Genomic DNA, 20,686 nt, shown 5'->3' with positions numbered 1-20,686 from the left:
ATCTGTATGAAGGTTATTGCTGAACCTTAAAGATAACAATCCGACCCGCATAAATGGGGTTAACCAGATGCCAGGAGGGAGGGGAGCTGCTGCCATGGATAAAACTGAGCTGTGGGCTGTACGTTGGGGCCCCGTGGCCCCAGGCTGGTGACTGGAGGGACTCTGCCCAGTGCTGGCATGTGGGTGATTTCTGCTCTGGAGTCTCAGCTTCTCTCCTCCAGGTCACACTGTGCAGTCACAGCAACATTGGTTGTCTCTGTCCAGGTCCAGCAGCTGCCACCGCTCCCACCACGGACATGGCATCACTTAACCCTTCCCCTGCAGCCACCGGCAACAAATCCACATTATTCCTTGATTAAATCAGGTTCCAACCCAATAGAGGAGCAGACATTTCCTGCTGCCATTAGGGTCCGGGAGGGGGTGACATTGGCTGCCCTGCTACTCTGTAGTGGGGGGTGACAAGTGTAACATGGGGTAACGATGACGGAGAAATGCACAGGATAATAGTGAGCGCGACAGAGGGCAGTGTATGGTATGGAGCAGTCAGGGGGTGGGCTGCAGGATCCCCCCATACTGTACATGACTGCTTGGGACAGGGAGGCGTTTAATGAGCTTCTAATGACAGGGCACTAATTGGGTCATTAGGGTTTGTGGAAAGGATTCAGCATCAGGTCCCTCATTAATGCCCGAGCCGCCTGTTACTTTGTAGCACAGATCTGTTGGGGCCGCAAAACCAAACAACGTTGTTTATGTAGAAAAGTCTTTGTTTCATAGAAAAACTCAAAACAGAAAAGCACCTCTCCTGTATATATACACTGCACAGCACCTTTCCTCCTGTATATATACACTGCACAGCACCTCTCCTGTATATATACACTGCACAGCACCTTTCCTCCTGTATATATACACTGCAGAATCTACAATAGCTGTCACTCATGTAAGAAGTGAAATCTGGCATTGTACTATACATTTCTCTGCCGTATCTGTGCATCATAAATCAGGGTATGTGTTAAAGGGGGGGCCCACTGAGACTCTTTCGCCCGGGGCCCTCGAAAACCTGGAGCCGGCCCTGGGTATGGAGCATCTATTTTTATTTTTGAAATTCACCGGTAAATGCTGCATTTTCTACCCTAGGCTTATACTCGATTCAATAAGTTTTCCCAGTTTTTTGTGGCAAAATTAGGGGGGTCGGCTTATACTCGGGTCGGCTTATACTCGAGTATATACGGTAATTCTTCAAAGCTTTTAGCACAGAGAAGTCTGGTTTCATCTGTTATGGATTTTTGATATGCCAACATTTGTTTAACCCCTTCATGACCCAGCCTATTTTGACCTTAATGACCTGGCCTTTTTTTGCAATTCTGACCAGTGTCCCTTTATGAGGTAATAACTCAGGAACGCTTCAATGGATCCTAGCGGTTCTGAGATTGTTTTTTGTGACATATTGGGCTTCATGTTAGTGGTAAATTTAGGTCAATAAATTCTGTGTTTATTTGTGATAAAAACGGAAATTTGGCGAACATTTTGAAAATTTCGCAATTTTCACATTTTGAACTTTTATTCTGTTAAACCAGAGAGTTATATGACACAAAATAGTTAATAAATAACATTTCCCACACGTCTACTTTACATCAGCACAATTTTGGAAACAAAATTTTTTTTTGCTAGGAAGTTATAAGGGTTAAAATTTGACCAGCGATTTCTCATTTTTACAACGAAATTTACAAAACCATTTTTTTTAGGGACCACCTCACATTTGAAGTCAGTTTGAGGGGTCTATATGGCTGAAAATACCCAAAAGTGCACCCCTAAAAACTGCACCCCTCAAGGTGCACAAAACCACATTCAAGAAGTTTATTAACCCTTCAGGTGCTTCACAGCAGCAGAAGAAACATGGAAGGAAAAAATGAACATTTAACTTTTTAGTCACAAAAATGATCTTTTAGCAACAATTTTTTATTTTCCCAATGGTAAAAGGAGAAACTGAACCACGAAAGTTGTTGTCCAATTTGTCCTGAGTACGCTGATACCTCAAATGTGGGGGTAAACCACTGTTTGGGCGCACGGCAGGGCTTGGAAGGGAAGGAGCGCCAATTGTCTTTTTGAATGCAAAATTGGCTGCACTCTTTAGCGGACACCATGTCACATTTGGAGAGACCCTGTGTGCCTAAACATTGGAGCTCCCCCACAAGTGACCCCATTTTGGAAACTGGACCCCCAAGGAACTTATCTAGATGCCTAGTGAGCACTTTAAACCCTCAGGTGCTTCACAAATTGATCCGTAAAAATGAAAAAGTACTTTTTTTTCACAAAAAATTTATTTTCGCCTCAATTTTTTCATTTTCACATGGGCAATAGGATAAAATGGATCCTAAAATTTGTTGGGCAATTTCTCCCGAGTACGCCGATACCTCATATGTGGGGGTAAACCACTGTTTGGGCACATGGCAGGGCTCGGAAGGGAAGGCGCGCCTTTTGACTTTTTGAATGGAAAATTAGCTCCAATTGTTAGCGGACACCATGTCGCGTTTGGAGAGCCCCTGTGTGCATAAGCATTGGAGCTTCCCCCCAGGTGCTTCACAGAAGTTTATAACACAGAGCCATGAAAATAAAAAATAATTTTTCTTTCCTCAAAAATGATTTTTCAGCCTGGAATTTCCTATTTTGCCACTGGTAATAGGAGAAATTGGACCACAAATGTTGTTGTCCAGTTTGTCCTGAGTACGCAGATACCCCATATGTGGGGGTAAACCACTGTTTGGGCGCACGGCAGGGCTCGGAAGGGAAGGCACACCATTTGGCTTTTTAAATGGAAAATTAGCTCCAATCATTAGCGGACACCATGTCGCTTTTGGAGAGCCCCTGTGTGCCTACACATTGGAAATCCACCACAAATGACCCCATTTTGGAAATTAGACCCCCAAAGGAACTAATCTAGATGTGTGGTGAGCACTTTGAACTCTCAAGTGCTTCACAGAAGTTTATAACGCAGAGCCATGAAAATAAAAAAAAATGTTCTTTTCTCAAAAATGATTTTTTAGCCCGCAATTTTTTATTTTCCCAAGGGTAACAGGAGAAATTTGACCCCAAAAGTTGTTGTCCAGTCTCTCCTGAGTACGCTGATACCCCATATGTGGGGGTAAACCACTGTTTGGGCACATGCCGGGGCTCGGAAGTGAAGCAGTGACGTTTTGAAATGCAGACTTTTATGGAATGCTCTGCGGGCATCACGTTGCGTTTGCAGAGCCCCTGATGTGGCTAAACAGTAGAAACCCCCACAAGTGACCCCATTTTGGAAACTAGACCCAGAAAGGAACTTATCTAGATGTGAGGTGAGCACTTTGAACCCCCAAGTGCTACACAGAAGTTTATAACGCAGAGCAGTGAAAATAATAAATACGTTTTCTTTCCTCAAAAATAATTATTTAGCCCAGAATTTTTTAATTTTCTCAAGGGCAACAGGAGAAATTTGACCCCAATATTTGTTGTCCAGTTTCTCCTGAGTACGGTGATACCCCATATGTGGGGGTAAACTACTGTTTGGGCACATGCCGGGGCTCGGAAGTGAAGTAGTGACGTTTTGAAATGCAGACTTTGATGGAATGGTCTGCGGACGTCACATTGCGTTTGCAGAGCCCCTGATGTGCCTAAACAGTAGAAACCCCCCACAAGTGACCCCATTTTGTAAACTAGACCCCCCAAGGAACTTATCTAGATATGTGGTGAGCACTTTGAACCCCCAAGTGCTTCACAGATGTTTATAACGCAGAGCCGTGAAAATAAAAAATAATTTTTCTTTCCTCAAAAATGATGTTTTAGCAAGCAATTTGTTATTTTCTCAAGGGTAACAGAAGAAATTGGACCCCAGTAATTGTTGTGCAGTTTGTCCTGAGTATGCTGGTACCCCATATTTGGGGGTAAACCACTGTTTGGGCACACGTCGGGGCTCGGAAGTGAAGGAGCACCATTTGACTTTTTGAATACAAGATTGGCTGGAATCAATGGTGGCGCCATGTTGCGTTTGGAGACCCCCTGATGTGCCTAAACAGTGGAAACCCCTCAATTCTAACTCCAACACTAACCCCAACACACCCCTAACCCTAATCCCAACTGTAGCCGTAACCCTAATCACAACCATAACCCCAACACACCCCTAACCACAACCCTAACCCCAACACACCCCTAACCCTAACCACAACCCTAATTCCAACCCAACCCTAACCCTAAGGCTATGTGCCCATGTTGCGGATTCGTGTGAGATTTTTCAGCACCATTTTTGAAAAATCCACGGGTAAAAGGCACTGCGTTTTACCTGCGGATTTACCGCGGATTGACAGTATTTTTTGTGCGGATTTCACCTGCGGATTCCTATTGAGGAACAGGTGTAAAACGCTGCGGAATCCGCACAAAGAATTGACATGCTGCGGAAAATACAATGCAGCGTTTCCGCACGGTATTTTCCGCACCATGGGCACAGCGGATTTGGTTTTCCATATGTTTACATGGTACTGTAAACCTGATGGAACACTGCTGCGGATCCTCAGCCAAATCCACACCGTGTGCACATAGCCTAATTCTAAAGGTATGTGCACATGCTGCGGAAAACGCTGCGGATCCGCAGCAGTTTCCCATGAGTTTACAGTTCAATGTAAACCTATGGAAAACAAAAATCGCTCTACACATGCTGCAGAAAAACTGCACGGAAACGCAGCGGTTTACATTCCGCAGCATGTCACTTCTTTCTGCGGATTCCGCAGCGGTTTTACAACTGCTCCAATAGAAAATCGCAGTTGTAAAACCGCAGTGAAATGCGCAGAAAAACCGTGGTAAATCCGCGATAAATCCACAGCGGTTTAGCACTGCGGATATATCAAATCCGCTGCGACAAAATCCGCAGAGGACCAGAATACGTGTGCACATACCGTACCCTAACCCTAACCCTAACTCCAACCTTAGTGGGAAAAAAAAAATTATTTATTTTATTATTGTCCCTCCCTATGGGGGTGACAAAGGGGGGGGGGGTCATTTACTGTTTTTTTTATTTTGATCACTGTGATAGGTTTTATCACAGTGATCAAAATTCACATTGGAACGAATCTGCCGGCCCAGCCACATAGTTTATTGCCCAGCTACATAGTATATTGCCCAGTCACGTAGTATATTGCCCAGCTACGTAGTATATTGCCCAGCCACGTAGTATATTGGCCAGTCACGTAGTATATTGCCCAGTCATGTAGTATATTGCCCAGCCACATAGTATATTGGCCAGTCACATAGTATATTGCCCAGCTACATAGTATATAGCACAGCTACGTAGTATACAGCGCAGAGCCACGTAGTATACAGCACAGACACATACTATATATTGCCCAGCCACGTAGTATATTGCCCAGCTACATAGTATATTGCCCAGTCACGTAGTATATTGCCCAGTCACGTAGTATATTTTGGAAGATGGCGGCACCCAGGAAAGAAGACGGACGGATCCCGGGAGGCTAGGTAAGTATAAAGGGGGGGAGATCAGGGCACGGGGGGGTCGTCGGAGCACAGAGGGTGGATCGGAGCATGGGGGGGTGGATCGGAACACGGGGGGGTGGATCGGAGCACGGGGGTGGATTTGAGCACGGGGGGTGGATCGGGGTGCGGGGGTGGATCTGAGTGCAGGGGGGTGGGATTGGAGGACGGGGGTGGGATTGGAGCACGGGGGGAGCGGACAGGAGGAAGGGGGAGCGAAGCACAGGACGGAGGGGAGCGGACTACAGATCGGTGGCTTGGGGGGAGATCGGTGGGGTGGGGTGGGTGCACATAAGTGTTTCCAGCCATGGCCGATGATATTGCAGCTTCGGCCATGGCTGAATTGTAATATTTCACCAGTTTTTTAGGTGAAATATTACAAATCGCTCTGATTGACAGTTTCACTTTCAACAGCCAATCAGAGCGATCGTAGCCACGGGGGGGTGAAGCCACCCCCCCTAGGCTAAACTACCACTTCCCCTGTCCCTGCAGATTGGGTGAAATTGGAGTTAACCCTTTCACCCGATCTGCAGGGACGCGATCTTTCTGTGACACAGCATATGCGTCACAGGTCGGATTGGCACCGACTTTCATGACGCATACGCTGTGTCACAGGTCGGGAAGGGGTTAAAAGGGTCTCTTTCATTTATGGAGGGCATAGATTTATAATCCAAGGTTTTGGTATGTAGCTGAGTACTATCAGTAGGAGAGTCAGCCAAATTGTTGCATAGTCCCATGTCATTGGTCATACTTTGGTATTGTTTTTCTTTAGTTTTAGGGATAATATTTGCAGCTTTAGGGGAGGCACAATCCCTTGTTGTATAAGAGGACTGGTCACAGCCATTCCAATCTACTATATAATTGTCTAAGGGTCACTTCCGTCTGTCTGTCCTTCTGTCTGTCACGGTTATTCATTCGCTAATTGGTCTCGGCAGCTGCCTGTCATGGCACAGTCCGGTAGAAAATGGCCGCTCCTTCCTCCCCGCAGTCAGTGCCCAGCATCCGCATACTCCCCTCCGGTCAGCGCTCACACAGGGGTAATGGCAGCGTTAACCGCGGTGTAACGCACTCGGTTAACACTGCTATTAACCCTGTGTGACCATCTTTTTACTATTCATGCTGCCTATGCAGCATGAATAGTAAAAATATCTAATGTTAAAAATAATAAGAAAAATAAAAAATAGTTACATACTCACCCTCTGGTGGCCCCCCGGATTAGGAACCGGCCTTTCCTGCTCCGCCCCGGTGATCGCTGCATGCATTACGGTCTCGCGAGATGATGACGTACGGTCTCGCGAGACCGTTACGTCATCATCTCGCGAGACCGCAATGCAACCAGGAGGAGGATGGCGCCGCTGCTGCTGCTCCTGTTGTTCTGTGCAGGGAGCCTCCGCGCTGTCGGGTGTCTGGAGGCTGTGAGCCCGGAGCGGAGCCTGGTGTGGGGGCCAGGGCTGCAGGCAGACATCACCCTGCCCGTCCGACACTTCCACATCCGGGCTGTGAGCGGCGCCGGCCAGAACTTCACCTCCTCCCCAGGTAACCACGTGACCGTGGCTAATCATCAATGATCCCAGACAGATGGGAGCGGCGGCCACACAGCCCCGTCCTCTGACGTCCACCATGAACCCCTTAGACTCCTTATCTACTATATGTGACTGGGCAATATACTATGTGACTGGGCAATATAGTACGTGAACTACGTGGCTGGGCAATATACTATGTAGCTGGGCAATATACTATGTCACTGGGCAATATACTACGTGGCTGGGCAATATACTACGTGTCTGGGCAATATACTACGTGGCTGGGCAATATACTACGTGGCTGGCCAATATACTACGTGGCTGGGCAATATACTACGTGGCTGGGCAATATACTACGTGGTTGGGCAATATACTACATGGACATACATATTCTAGAATACCCGATGCGTTAGAATCGGGCCACCATCTAGTCTAATATAGATGTCAATCGGCTCTGTCACAGCTTCTGGCGATTGTGTCGCTACCACAATCCACCGTGCCGGAAGTAGCTGACCGCTATATTGGAATACCCAAGTGATGTGTCATTCCAATATGGCACCCGCTGGTGGTACTGGGCCCTTGCGCAGTACCACCAGCGGGTCATATCATACTCACCTGCTCCCGGCGCGTCTCTGCATGTCTCTGCTTCTCTGGCTGCTTCTTCCTGTGTTCAGCGGTACAATGTGACCACTGAACATAGGAAGAAGCTGCCGGCGCCCGGAGACCATCTGTCAGTGAGAAGCAGGGACCGCACCGGGAGCAGGTGAGTATAAGGGGAGGGTGAGCATTCCGATATTCACCTGTCCCCTTTCCACCGCAGCGCGCCGCTCTGTCTTCCGTGTCCTCTGCCTGTAACATTCAGGTCAGAGGGCGCGATGACGTGTTTGGTGTGCACGCTACCCTCTACCTGAACAAACAGTCACTGCAGAGGATGCAGAACACAGAGCCGTGCCGGCGGTGCAACGGGGACAGGTGAATATCGCAAGTGCCGGGGGCCTGCTCAGGACAAGAGGTGAGTATGTCATTTTTGTTTTTATCGCAGCAGCAGCAGCATATGGGGCAAATGTTTCTATGGAGCATCTTATGGGGCCATAATCAACTATTATGCCACATTATATGGGGCAAATGTTTCTATGGAGCATCTTATGGGGCCATAATCAACCATCATGCAGCATAATATGGGGCAAATGTTTCTATGGAGCATCTTATGGGGCCATAATCAACCTTTATGCAGCATTATATGGGGCATATTTTTGTATGAAGCATCTTATGGGGCCCATCATAAACTGTATGGAGCATTATATGGGGCATATTTTATTATAGGGCATCTTATGGGACCATAATCAACCATCATGCAGCATAATATGGGGCAAATGTTTCTATGGAGCATCTTATGGGGCCATAATCAACCTTTATGCAGCATTATATGGGGCATATTTTTGTATGAAGCATCTTATGGGGCCCATCCTGAACTTTATGAAGCATTATATGGGGCGTATCTTGTATGGAGCATCGCTTGGGGACGAGAGATTCTCAGTGCTGCAAAGCCTGCCCCCATCGGGACGTCACCACCCTCCCAATGCGATAGCATCGGGCCTCACCTAGTGTATTAATAAAGCCCCTTTGTCAGATGGTCTTCTGCATGGTTGCCCCTTATTGTCAGGGTCACCATGTATTTCCCCAGTAATTTTTGGGGTGATATGAGGAGGTTTAAGGGTGGCACACCTCCTTAAAATAGGAAGAGGCTGTCTGGCATCATATCGCTGTAGCGGTATTCTACTCATCACTTCCAGCAGCAGCTGCACATCTGCACCATTCTGATCCTCTCACTCCCCCACTGCAGCCACCTCATGATGAGGCAAATTTTCACTCAAGTCTCTGAGATCTGGCCGAGCCCCAAAGAAACTCCTTTGCACCGGAGCAGAGGGAAATTCCCCCTGCAGGTCCCATAGCGGCGAGATGCTCTCCTCCATCGCCGACGCCGCAGTACTTGCGTGGCCTCATCTGTCTTCACCGGCAGTTGGCAGTCGGTGAGGATATCTCTGCATCACGCTGGATCCCGTTCCTCTTGTCCTCGCTCACGACCGGTGTGTCTTTGCTGACGTCACCCGGCACCTCTCCTTCACAGCAGCCGACAATGACTCAACGCGGCCACTGCCTTTTCTCCATCCTGAGTCCCGGCTGTCAGGGGGAACTCCTGAGATCCTCCCGACACCAGAGCAGAAGGGGCTCTCTTCACGCAGGTCTGCGCAGCTTTTCTTGTGGGGACCAAATGCTTCAGAGCTCCAGCTCTTTTTGTTCCGGGGGTGACAGGGTCTCCGTGGCGTTTTCCTCTCAGGTCTGCCTGTGTGGCAGCCATATTGCCTGGTGGCCTTACAACAGACAGAGTAGCTGCAGAACCTGTTTTCTTTGCGAAATCCACTTTATTCTTCATTTTAATAGTTGCTGGCATGAGCCAGATGATTTTCCAAGACTTTTAATCCATAAATTCCACTTTACTTATGTCAATAGTAGCTTCATATAGGGGATTCCCAGGTGATCTGCATGAACACGTCTGCTCCTGTCCCCTGCAAACCACGCCCCCGATCAGTACTCTTTCAACCGGGGCTGTGGTCTCCCAAGCTGGCATCCTGTAGAATGTTAAATCTGTGTCCCTCATGATGGAGCCATGATCTGGCAGCTATCCTGTAGATTGTTCCTGGATGTGGTTTTGTAAAGAGTCTCTGGTTCTTTGAATCTCTGTGTCCCTCATGATGCGAGGGTCCTCTCTCCTCCTGTACCAGTTGTGACTTGTATTGTTTAAGATTATTGTACTTGTTTTTATTATGTATACCCCTCCTCACATGTAAAGCGCCATGGAATAAATGGCGCTATAATAATAAATAATAATAATAATAATAATAAAGATCTGAGCTATCCTATAGCTTGGATCTCTGGATATTTTGGATGTCGTGTTACAGAAGCATATCCCCTTATAATAGTTCACAACTGTTATCCTTCAAGCCATCATACATAGGTCAAGGGGAAGGAGTGATAAGGTTTACCTGCATTGTTTGATTATTTATAGTTCAAGAAAAAACTGCAATATAGCGGTGCTATTAATAGTGCTCTGAACCAGCTGCAAGTAGAATCCTATACCACGTAGAAAATTTAGAGAAAACTCAAGAAGGAAAAAATATATATATATTGCTTGCGCTATGAGTCAGGGTACATAAAAGTATATCACTTTCAAAGAATAGAACCTGTTTTAATCGATTACCTGCATATGTGGGAAATTTGTGCTTGTACAAAGCTCTACGATCTCTATAAGGCAGGTTACAGCTGTACGTGCACAAGTGGATGCTAAAGGAAAAAGATCAACAATTTATAATGCAGCGCCCCAGGGTCCTGGTCATTGCACTAATGTCATTCTTCCACCAGGGGGAGTGATGTTACGTCTGAAGGCAATAAAGATCTCTTTACCAGGTAAACACAATGCATGCAACATGTTCACAGTCCAGACCAGAAGGCGAAGCTCTAAGCCTGTTTTAGGTGAACTCCCCTATAAAACATCCTGATCTGGAGGGAAAAGGGGTTCAGAGTTCAGTTCCTGTCAGGAAGACAGAGGGAGAGGAAGGAGTGCTGGAGCCTGAAGTGCTGCTGCTCCTGGAAGAGAACACTAAAGTGAACATATTGCAGAGAGTGTGCAGGAAAGCAGAGCACAGGAGAGGAATATCAGAGGGAGACCAGCCAGGAGTAGGCTGCCTCCTTCTGAGGCGCAGGATCCGGTAGCTGGAACACCGAGGGAGCAATTGTCTCCATGCCGTGCTCCAGAAACCGGCAGGACAGGTAAATGCACATTACTGATCTGCACCTACACCCAGGAGGCACGGTGGCAACTAGTGGAGGCTGCGGCGTGCTAGAGTCCCTGTAAAAAGCCTCAGGCCACAAGTCATATGGGTTTTCCCTATCCATCTGGGGGACAGAGAGAAAGAAATAACATCTAGAACACCAACATCAGTTGTGAGGACCTTACGAGAGGCTCATCAGTAAGGTACTACAACATCCAGGCGCTAGAGGAAGGCTACTGATTTCCACCTGGATAAGGGGACTCTGGATTTGCCTTCGGACCGGCTGGACTCTGCCTGCCCTGTGATCTGGTGCTCTGGACTGTGGACGCTGAAGCCTTCAGTAAAAGGTAAAAAGACTGCACCTTTGTGTTCTCGTTCTTCACTGCGCCTCACACCATCCACCATCTACACTCTGGGAAGCCCTGGGGACACACTTCACCTGTGGGAAGGTGTACCATCTAGCTGCCATCACATCACCCCAGCGGACCCCTAAGCAGCGTCGGTCATCCTGACCGAATACCACAGGTGGCGTCACGAACTCCACTGCCCTACGGAGGTGCTCCACATGTACAGCTGTAACCTGCCTTATAGAGACCATAGAGCTTTGAACAAGTACGAATTCCTCACATATTTATAGTTTATCCTTCAATGTTTGCAAGTCAACAAACTGCATGGCTTGATTTAACCCCTTCCCGACATGCGCCGTACTAGTACTGCTCTGCGGGAACCGAGTTCCCGCAAACCGCAGTACTAATACAGCAGCACGATAGTGACAGTGAGCTCTGCGGCGATGGCGTGCGGGTGTCAGCTGTATGTGACAGCTGACACCCCGCAGCAATGCCCACGATTGGCGCTAGCGCCGATTGTTGGCATTTAACCCCTCTGATGCTGCTGTAAGTAGTGACAGCGACATAGAGGGGCATCGTGCAGGGTCGGGGGCTCCCTGCGCTCTCCCACCAGAACAACGCGATGCGATCGCATTGTTCTGGTGTTCTGGAAGGAATCCCCGGATCCAAAATGGCTGCGGGGCTCCTTCCGGGTCCTTCACTGAGGTGGCTTGCCGGCGCCTGCTCTGAGCAGGAAAGCCTCCTGCACTGCCTGTCAGATCGCTGATTTGACACAGTGCTATGCAAAGTGTCAGATCAGCGATCTGATGAAATATAGTGATGTCCCACCCTGGGACAATGTTATAAAGTGTAAAAAAAAAAAATAGAATGTATAAAAAAAAAATCCCCCAAAAAAGAAAAAAATAAATAAATAAATATTTTCCAATAAATCCATTTATGTAAATTAAAAAAACCAAAAGTACACATATTTGGTATCACCACGTCCGTAACGACCCGCTCTATAAAACTATCCCACTAGTTAACCCTTTCAGTGAACACCGCAAAAAATAAATAAAAAACGAGGCAAAAAACAATGCTTTATCATCATACTACCAAACAAAAAGTGCAATAAAACGTGATAAAAAAGACGGATATAAATTACCATGGTACCGCTGAAAATGTCATCTTGCCCCACAAAAAAAGCCACCATACAGCATCATCAGCAGAAAAATAAAAAAGTTATAGCTCTCAGAATAAAGCGATGCAAAAACAATTATTTTTTATATGAAATTGTTTTTATTGTGTAAAAGCGCCAAAACATAAAAAAGATATAAATGAGGTATCGCTGTAATTGTACTGACCCGAGGAATAAAGCTGCTTTATCAATTTCACCACACGCGGAACGGTATAAACGCCCCCCCTAAAAGAAATTCAGGAATTGCTGGTTTTTGTTCATTCTGTCTCGCACAAATCGTAATAAAAAGCGATCAAAAATGTCATGTGCCCAATTATGGTACCAATAAAAACGTCAACTCGTTCCGCAAAAAACAAGACCTCACATGACTCTGTGGGCCAAAATATGGATAAATTGTAGCTCTCAAAATGTGGTGATGCAAAAACTATTTTTTGCAATAAAAAATGTCTTTTAGTGTGTGACAGCTGCCAATCATAAAAATCCACCAAAAAACCCTATAAAAGTAAATCAAACCCCCCTCATCACCCCCTTGGTTAGGGAAAAATAATACAATTTATTTCAATTTTCCCATTAGGGTTAGGGTTGGGGCTTAAGTTAGGGTTAGGGTTGGGGCTAAAGTTAGGGTTAGGGTTGGGGTAAAGTTAGGGTTAGGGTTGGGGCTAAAGTTAGGGTTGGGGTTGGGGTTAGGGTTGGGGCTAAAATTAGGGTTAGGGTTGGGGCTAAAGTTAGGGTTCGGGCTAAAGTTAGGGTTATGGTTGGGGCTAAAGTTAGGGTTAGGGTTGGGGCTAAAGTTAGGGTTTGGATTATATTTACGGTTGGGATTAAGGTTAGGGGTGTGATTAGGGTTATGGTTGGGATTAGGGTTAAGGGTGTGTTTGGGTTAGGGTTTCAGTTAGAGTTGGTGTTTTCCTCTGTTTAGGCACATCAGGGGCTCTCCAAATGCGACATGGCGTCCGATCTCAATTCCAGCCAATTCTGCGCTGAAAAAGTAAAACAATGCTCCTTCCGAGCTCTCCCCTGCGCCCAAACAGGGGTCTACCCCCACATATGAGGTATCAGCATACTCAGGACAAATTGAACAACAACTTTTGGGGTCCAATTTCTCCTGTTACCCTTGGGAAAATACAAAACCAGGGGCTAAAAAATAATTTTTGTGGAAAAAGAAAATATTTTTTTTATTTTCACGGCTCTGTGTTTTAAACTGTAGTGAAACACTTGGGGGGTTCAAAGTTCTCACAACACATCTAGATAAGTTCCTTGGGGGTCTAGTTTCCAATATGGGGTCACTTGTGGGGGAGTTTCTACTGTTTAGGTACATCAGGGGCTCTGCAAACGCAACGTGACCCCCTCAGACCATTCCATCAAAGTCTGCATTCCAACCCAGCGCTCCTTCACTTCTGAGCTCTGCCATGCGCCCAAACGGTGGTTCCCCCCCACATATGGGGTATCAGCATACTCAGGACAAATTGGACAACTTTTGGGGTCCAATTTCTCCTGTTACCCTTGGGAGAATGAAAAATTGTGGGCTAAAAGATCATTTTGTGGAAAAAAAATGATTTTTTAATTTTCACGGCTCTACATTCTAAACTTTAGTGAAACAATTGGGGGTTCAAAGTGCTCACCGCACATCTAGATAAGTTCCTTAGGGGGTCTTCTCTCCAAAATGGGGTCACTTGTTGGGGTTTCCACTGTTTAGGCATATCAGGGCTCTCCAAACGCGACATGGTGTCCGATCTCAATTCCAGACAATTTTGCATTGAAAAGTCAAACTGCGCTCCTTCTCTTCCAAGCTCTGCCACGCACCCAAACAATGGTTTACCCCCCCACACACGGAGTATCAGCGTACTCAGGACAAATTGCAAAACAACTTTTGGGGTCCAATTTGTCTTGTTACCCTTGGGAAAATAAAAAATTTGGGGCGCAAAAATGATTTTTTAATTTTTACGGCACCACATTATAAACTTCTGTGAAGCACTTGGAGGTTCAAAGTTCTCAACACACATCTAGATAAGTTCCTTAGGGGGTCTACTTTCCAAAATGGTGTCACTTGTGGGGTGTTTCCACTGTTTAGGCACTTCAGATGCTCTCCAAATGCGACATGGTGTCCGATCTCAATTTCAGCAAATTTTGCATTGAAAAGTCAAATGGCGCTCTGTTGTGAATTCTGTGGCTGAATTCACTCCTGTGGTCACAAGTGGTACTGCAGCTTCTGAGCTTCCTCCCCCAGGTGTTCTGGTGAGCTCGTTAACTGCTTCATTACTTAACTCCGCCTGATGCTGCTATCCTTGCTCCTTGTCAATGTTTCAGTGTTGGATCTGAGCTTCTCCTGATTGTTCCTGTGACCTGCTGCTCTGTATAGCTAAGTGCTTTTTGCTTTTTTGTTGCTTTTTTTCTGTCCAGCTTGTCTTTTGTTTTGCTGGAAGCTCTGAGACGCAAAGGGTGTACCGCCGTGCCGTTAGTTCGGCACGGTGGGTTTTTTTTGCCCCCTTTGCGTGGTTTTGCTTTAGGGTTTTTTGTAGACTGCAAAGTTCGCTTTACTGTCCTCGCTCTGTCCTAGAATATCGGGCCCCACTTTGCTGAATCTATTTCATCCCTACGTTTTGTCTTTTCATCTTACTCACAGTCATTATATGTGGGGGGCTGCCTTTTCCTTTGGGGAATTTCTCTGCGGCAAGTCAGGCCTATTTTTCTATCTTCAGGCTAGCTAGTTTCTTAGGCTGTGCCGAGTTGCCTAGGTAGTTGTTAGGCGCAATCCACAGCCGCTTTTAGTTGTGTTTAGGATAGGATCAGGTGTGCAGTCTACAGAGTTTCCAATTCTCAGAGCTCGTTCTTGTATTTTTGGGTATTTGTCAGATCACTGTGTGCGCTCTGATCGCTAAGCACACTGTGTTTCTGGATTGCCTTCATAACACCTGTCATTAGCAAACATAACAGTACAAGGAGCCTAACTAATGATTCTCAATAGAGGGAAAGAAAAAGTTCTGACATCATTTTTTTTTTTCTTTTTCTGCTCTGTGTTCACTTTTTTTTTTTTCCCCTAGACATTTGGGTGATTCTGGACACAGGTGTGGACATGGATATTCAGGGTCTGTGCTCTTCAATGGATAATCTCGTTATAAATGTACAAAAAATTCAAGATACTATTGATCAGAAATCTATGTTTGAACCAAGAATTTCTATTCCTGATTTGTTTTTTGGAGATAGAACTAAGTTTCTAAGTTTCAAAAATAATTGTAAGCTATTTCTGGCCTTGAAACCTCATTCTTCTGGTAATCCTATTCAACAGGTTTTGATTATTATTTCTTTTTTGCGTGGCGACCCTCAAGACTGGGCATTTTCTCTTGCGCCAGGAGACCCTGCATTGAGTAGTGTCGATGCGTTTTTCCTGGCGCTCGGATTGCTGTACGATGAGCCTAATTCAGTGGATCAGGCTGAGAAAAATTTGCTGGCTTTGTGCCAGGGTCAGGATGATATAGAAGTATATTGTCAGAAATTTAGGAAATGGTCAGTACTCACTCAGTGGAATGAATCTGCGCTGGCAGCTTTGTTCAGAAAGGGTCTCTCTGAGGCTCTTAAGGATGTCATGGTGGGATTTCCTATGCCTGCTGGTTTGAATGAGTCTTTGTCTTTGGCCATTCAGATCGATCGACGCTTGCGCGAGCGTAAATCTGTGCACCATTTGGCGGTACTGCCTGAGGTTAAACCTGAGCCTATGCAGTGCGATAGGACTATGACTAGAGTTGAACGGCAGGAATACAGACGTCTGAATGGTCTGTGTTTCTACTGTGGTGATTCCACTCATGCTATTTCTGATTGTCCTAAGCGCACTAAGCGGTCCGCTAGGTCTGCCGTCATTGGTACTGTACAGTCCAAATTCCTTCTGTCCATTACCTTGATATGCTCTTTGTCGTCGTTTTCTGTCATGGCGTTTGTGGATTCGGGCGCTGCCCTGAATCTGATGGATTTGGATTATGCTAAACATTGTGGGTTTTTCTTGGAGCCTTTGCGGTGTCCTATTCCATTGAGAGGAATTGATGCTACACCTTTGGCCAAGAATAAACCTCAATACTGGGCCCAGCTGACCATGTGCATGGCTCCTGCACATCAGGAAGTTATTCGCTTTCTGGTGTTGCATAATCTGCATGATGTGGTCGTGTTGGGGTTGCCATGGCTACAAACCCATAATCCAGTATTGGATTGGAATTCCATGTCGGTATCCAGCTGGGGTTGTCAGGGGGTACATGGTGATGTTCCATTTTTGTCGATTTCGTCATCCACCCCTTCTGAGGTCCCAGAGTTCTTGTCTGATTATCAGGATGTATTTGAAGAGCCCAAGTCCGATGCTCTACCTCCGCATAGGGATTGTGATTGTGCTATCAATTTGATTCCTGGTAGTAAATTCCCTAAAGGTCGATTATTTAATTTATCCGTGCCTGAACACGCCGCTATGCGCAGTTATGTGAAGGAATCCCTGGAGAAGGGACATATTCGCCCATCGTCATCACCACTGGGAGCAGGGTTCTTCTTTGTAGCCAAGAAGGATGGTTCGCTGAGACCGTGTATTGATTACCGCCTTCTTAATAAGATCACTGTTAAATTTCAGTATCCCTTGCCATTGTTATCTGACTTGTTTGCTCGGATTAAGGGGGCTAGTTGGTTCACTAAGATAGATCTTCGTGGTGCGTATAATCTGGTGAGAATCAGGCAAGGAGATGAATGGAAAACTGCATTCAATACGCCCGAGGGTCATTTTGAGTATCTAGTGATGCCGTTCGGACTTGCCAATGCTCCATCTGTGTTTCAGTCTTTTATGCATGACATCTTCCGTGAGTATCTGGATAAATTCCTGATTGTTTACTTGGATGACATTTTGATCTTCTCAGATGATTGGGAGTCTCATGTGAAGCAGGTCAGAATGGTTTTTCAGGTCCTGCGTGCTAACTCTTTGTTTGTGAAGGGATCAAAGTGTCTCTTCGGTGTGCAGAAAGTTTCATTTTTGGGGTTTATCTTTACCCCTTCTACTATCGAGATGGATCCAGTTAAGGTCCAAGCCATCCAGGATTGGATTCAGCCGACATCTCTGAAAAGTCTGCAAAAGTTCCTGGGCTTTGCTAATTTTTATCGTCGCTTCATCTGTAATTTTTCTAGCATTGCCAAACCATTGACCGATTTGACCAAGAAGGGTGCTGATTTGGTTAATTGGTCTTCTGCTGCTGTGGAAGCTTTTCAGGAGTTGAAGCGTCGTTTTTCTTCTGCCCCTGTGTTGTGTCAGCCAGATGTTTCTCTTCCGTTCCAGGTCGAGGTTGATGCTTCTGAGATTGGAGCAGGGGCGGTTTTGTCACAGAGAGGTTCTGATTGCTCAGTGATGAAACCATGTGCTTTCTTTTCCAGGAAGTTTTCGCCCGCTGAGCGTAATTATGATGTGGGCAATCGAGAGTTGCTGGCCATGAAGTGGGCATTCGAGGAGTGGCGTCATTGGCTTGAAGGAGCTAAGCATCGCGTGGTGGTATTGACTGATCATAAGAACTTGACTTATCTCGAGTCTGCCAAGCGCTTGAATCCTAGACAGGCCCGTTGGTCGTTATTTTTTGCCCGCTTCAACTTTGTGATTTCGTACCTTCCGGGCTCTAAAAATGTGAAGGCGGATGCTCTGTCTAGGAGTTTTGTGCCCGACTCTCCGGGTTTATCTGAGCCAGCGGGTATCCTCAAGGAAGGAGTCATTGTGTCTGCCATCTCCCCTGATTTGCGGCGGGTGCTGCAAAAATTTCAGGCGAATAAACCTGATCGTTGTCCAGCAGAGAAACTGTTCGTCCCTGATAGGTGGACTAATAAACTTATCTCTGAACTTCATTGTTCGGTGTTGGCTGGTCATCCTGGAATCTTTGGTACCAGAGAGTTAGTGGCTAGATCCTTCTGGTGGCCATCTCTGTCACGGGATGTACGTACTTTTGTGCAGTCCTGTGGGATTTGTGCTAGGGCTAAGCCCTGCTGTTCTCGTGCCAGTGGGTTGCTTTTGCCCTTGCCGGTCCCAAAGAGGCCTTGGACACATATTTCGATGGATTTCATTTCTGACCTTCCCGTTTCTCAAAAGATGTCGGTCATTTGGGTGGTCTGTGATCGCTTTTCTAAAATGGTCCATCTGGTGCCCTTGGCTAAATTGCCTTCCTCCTCTGATTTGGTACCTTTGTTCTTTCAGCATGTGGTTCGGTTGCATGGCATTCCTGAGAATATTGTTTCTGACAGAGGTTCCCAGTTTGTTTCAAGGTTTTGGCGAGCCTTTTGTGGTAGGATGGGCATTGACCTATCCTTTTCCTCGGCTTTCCATCCTCAGACTAATGGCCAGACCGAACGAACCAATCAGACCTTGGAAACATATCTGAGATGTTTTGTTTCTGCAGACCAGGATGATTGGGTGTCCTTTTTGCCGTTGGCTGAGTTCGCCCTTAATAATCGGGCCAGCTCGGCTACCTTGGTTTCTCCATTTTTTTGCAATTCTGGGTTCCATCCTCGTTTCTCTTCAGGACAGGTTGAGTCTTCGGACTGTCCTGGTGTGGATTCTGTGGTGGATAGGTTGCAGCAGATCTGGACTCAGGTAGTGGACAATTTGATCTTGTCCCAGGAGAAAGCTCAACTTTTCGCTAATCGCAGACGCCGTGTGGGTCCCCGACTTCGTGTTGGGGATCTGGTTTGGTTATCTTCTCGTCATATTCCTATGAAGGTTTCCTCTCCTAAATTTAAACCTCGTTTTATTGGTCCGTATAGGATTTCTGAGGTTCTCAATCCTGTGTCTTTTCGTTTGACCCTCCCAGACTCCTTTTCCATACATAATGTATTCCATAGGTCGTTGTTGCGGAGATACGTGGCACCTATGGTTCCATCTGTTGAGCCTCCTGCCCCGGTTTTGGTGGAGGGGGAATTGGAGTATATTGTGGAGAAGATTTTGGATTCTCGTGTTTCTAGACGGAAACTCCAGTATCTGGTTAAATGGAAGGGTTATGCTCAGGAAGATAATTCCTGGGTTTTTGCCTCTGATGTTCATGCTTCCGATCTTGTTCGTGCCTTTCATGCGGCTCATCCTGGTCGGCCTGGGGGCTCTGGTGAGGGTTCGGTGACCCCTCCTCAAGGGGGGGGTACTGTTGTGAATTCTGTGGCTGAATTCACTCCTGTGGTCACAAGTGGTACTGCAGCTTCTGAGCTTCCTCCCTCAGGTGTTCTGGTGAGCTCGTTAACTGCTTCATTACTTAACTCCGCCTGATGCTGCTATCCTTGCTCCTTGTCAATGTTTCAGTGTTGGATCTGAGCTTCTCCTGATTGTTCCTGTGACCTGCTGCTCTGTATAGCTAAGTGCTTTTTGCTTTTTTGTTGCTTTTTTTCTGTCCAGCTTGTCTTTTGTTTTGCTGGAAGCTCTGAGACGCAAAGGGTGTACCGCCGTGCCGTTAGTTCGGCACGGTGGGTTTTTTTTGCCCCCTTTGCGTGGTTTTGCTTTAGGGTTTTTTGTAGACTGCAAAGTTCGCTTTACTGTCCTCGCTCTGTCCTAGAATATCGGGCCCCACTTTGCTGAATCTATTTCATCCCTACGTTTTGTCTTTTCATCTTACTCACAGTCATTATATGTGGGGGGCTGCCTTTTCCTTTGGGGAATTTCTCTGGGGCAAGTCAGGCCTATTTTTCTATCTTCAGGCTAGCTAGTTTCTTAGGCTGTGCCGAGTTGCCTAGGTAGTTGTTAGGCGCAATCCACAGCCGCTTTTAGTTGTGTTTAGGATAGGATCAGGTGTGCAGTCTACAGAGTTTCCACGTCTCAGAGCTCGTTCTTGTATTTTTGGGTATTTGTCAGATCACTGTGTGCGCTCTGATCGCTAAGCACACTGTGTTTCTGGATTGCCTTCATAACACCTGTCATTAGCAAACATAACAGCGCTCCTTCCCTTCCGAGTTCTGCCATGTGCCCAAACAGTGGTTTACCTTCACATATGGGGTATTGGCGTACTCAGGACAAATTGTACAACAACTTTTGTGGTCCAATTGCTCCTGTTACCCTTGGTAAAATAAAACAAATTGGATCTGAAGTAAAAAATTTGTGGAAAAAAAAGTTAAATGTTCAATTTTTTTTAAACATTCCAAAAATTCCTGTGAAGCACCTGAAGGGTTAATAAACTTTTTGAATGTTGTTTTGAGTACCTTGAGGTTGCAGTGTTTAGAATGGTGTCACTTTTGGGCATTTTCTGTCATATAGACCGCTCAAAGTCACTTCAAGTGTGAGGTGGTCCCTAAAAAAATGGTTTTGCAAATTTTGTTGTA

At 46.2% G+C, this 20,686-nt stretch overlaps 1 protein-coding gene across 1 annotated transcript in view; it reads right to left on the bottom strand.

The window, feature by feature from the left end:
- The window catches only part of LOC138672002 (bile acid receptor-like), a 201,299-nt gene that overhangs the window by 116,840 nt on the left and 63,773 nt on the right, over nt 1-20,686 (bottom strand). The gene's annotated exons all lie outside the window — the stretch shown is intronic.

This window comes from Ranitomeya imitator, chromosome 3 (genome assembly GCF_032444005.1).
Source record: "Ranitomeya imitator isolate aRanImi1 chromosome 3, aRanImi1.pri, whole genome shotgun sequence".
NCBI classification, from domain to species: Eukaryota; Metazoa; Chordata; class Amphibia; order Anura; family Dendrobatidae; genus Ranitomeya; species Ranitomeya imitator.
This window is presented reverse-complemented; position numbering and strand designations above follow the sequence as displayed.